Raw genomic sequence first — 2,500 nt, forward strand, 5'->3', positions numbered from 1 at the left:
AGCGGGGGAAAACTAAGCGGATGCGGCCACGCGTTGGGGAAAACTAAGCGGATGCGGCCAAGAGTCGGTGGAAATTGGCCCGAAAACAGTCCAGCGGCAAGCGGAAGCGGCTAACGTTGGGCAAAAGTGACCCGAAAACAGTTCAGCGGGGGAAAACTAAGCGGATGCGGCCACGCGTTGGGGAAAACTAAGCGGATACGGCCAAGAGTCGGTGGAAATTGGCCCGAAAACAGTCCAGCGGCAAGCGGTAGCGGCTAACGTTGGGCAAAACTGACCCGAAAACAGTTCAGCGGGGGAAAACAAAGCGGATGCGGCCACGCGTTGGGGAAAACTAAGCGGATACGGCCAAGTGTTGGGGAAAAATGGCCCGAAAACAGCCCAGCGGCAAGCGGAAGCGGCTAACGTTGGGCAAAAGTGATCCGAAAACAGTTCAGCGGGGGAAAACTAAGCGGATGCGGCCACGCGTTGGGGAAAACTAAGCGGATACGGCCAAGGGTCGGTGAAAAAGGGCCCGAAAACAGTCCAGCGGCAAGCGGAAGCCGCTAACGTTGGGCAAAAATGACCCGAAAACAGTCCAGCGGGGGAAAACTAAGCGGATGCGGCCAAGCGTTGGGGAAAACTAAGCGGATACGGCCAAGCGTCGGTGAAAAAGGCCCGAAAACAGTCCAGCGGCACGCCGAAGCGGCTAACGTTGGGCAAAAATGGCCAAAAGCGGTGGAGCAGGGCGGTCTGAATCTATGCATCCACATAAAATGGGGGGTAAACCTGGGGGATTTCCAGGGGGTGGTAACCCTGGGCGTGGCTGGAGACCCAAAATGCATATTCCCCTATAGGGGGGAAGGATTTTTGGAACAGGCAGCCCCTCATGTACATGCCAAGCGGGGTGTACATGGCCCCTGTGGGTGCCTCCGTCGGTGTAAAATGGCCCGAAAAACAAGATTATGTTACCCGAAGACACGATTATGTTACCGAAAAAACACGGTTGAGCGGGGGCAGTAAGCACGGTTGAGCGGGGGCAAAAAACACGGTTGAGCGGGGCAAAAAACACGGTGCAGCGGGGACAAAAGACACGATTTTGTTACCGAAAAACACGGCCCGTCGGGGGCAAGGAACACGAATATGTTACCGAAAAACACGGACCACGCGGGTTGAAATCCCCAGCCGTAGAGCCGGCGAAACACGGTGGGGCAGGGCGTCTAAGCGTGGAGGCGCCCGTAAGACCGATGCGGGTTGAAATCCCCAGCCGTAAAGCCGGCGAAAAGCGGTCGGGCAGGGTGACTCCGCGTGGAGTTTCGCCCGTAAGGCCGATGCGGGTAGCCGCGCGGGTTGAAATCCCCAGCCGTAAAGCCGGTGAAACACGGTTCATTGGGGCGCCTAAGCGTGGAGGCGCCCCGCAGAGACCGAGCGGGTTGAAATCCCCAGCCGTAAAGCCGGCGAAACACGGTTCATTGGGGCGCCTAAGCGTGGAGGCGCCCCGCAGAGACCGAGCGGGTTGAAATCCCCAGCCGTAAAGCCGGCGAAACACGGTTCATTGGGGCGCCTAAGCGTGGAGGCGCCCGCAGAGACCGAGCGGGTTGAAATCCCCAGCCGTAAAGCCGGCGAAACAAGTTCGGGCAGGGCGACTCCGCGTGGAGTTTTGCCCGTAAGACCGATGCGGGTAGCCGCGCGGGTTGAAATCCCCAGCCGTAAAGCCGGCGAAACACGGTTCATTGGGGCGCCTAAGCGTGGAGGCGCCCCGCAGAGACCGAGCGGGTTGAAATCCCCAGCCGTAAAGCCGGCGAAACAAGTTCGGGCAGGGCGACTCCGCGTGGAGTTTCGCCCGTAAGACCGATGCGGGTAGCCGCGCGGGTTGAAATCCCCAGCCGTAAAGCCGGCGAAACACGGTTCATTGGGGCGCCTAAGCGTGGAGGCGCCCCGCAGAGACCGAGCGGGTTGAAATCCCCAGCCGTAAAGCCGGCGAAACACGTTCGGGCAGGGTGTCTAAGCGTGGAGGCGCCCGTAAGACCGATGCGGGTAGCCGTGCGGGTTGAAATCCCCAGCCGTAAAGCCGGTGAAACACGGTTGAGCAGGGCGCCTAAGCGTGGAGGCGCCCTGCAGTGACCGAGCGGGTTGAAATCCCCAGCCGTAAAGCCGGCGAAACACGGTTCATTGGGGCGCCTAAGCGTGGAGGCGCCCCGCAGAGACCGAGCGGGTTGAAATCCCCAGCCGTAAAGCCGGCGAAACACGTTCGGGCAGGGCGACTCCGCGTGGAGTTTCGCCCGTAAGACCGATGCGGGTAGCCGCGCGGGTTGAAATCCCCAGCCGTAAAGCCGGCGAAACACGGTTCATTGGGGAGCCTAAGCGTGGAGGCGCCCCGCAGAGACCGAGCGGGTTGAAATCCCCAGCCGTAAAGCCGGCGAAACACGTTCGGGCAGGGCGTCTAAGCGTGGAGGCGCCCGTAAGACCGATGCGGGTAGCCGTGCGGGTTGAAATCCCCAGCCGTAAAGCCGGCGAAACACGG

This window comes from Carex rostrata, unplaced genomic scaffold, assembly GCF_964058835.1.
Source record: "Carex rostrata unplaced genomic scaffold, lpCarRost1.2 SCAFFOLD_39, whole genome shotgun sequence".
Taxonomy (NCBI): domain Eukaryota; kingdom Viridiplantae; phylum Streptophyta; class Magnoliopsida; order Poales; family Cyperaceae; genus Carex; species Carex rostrata.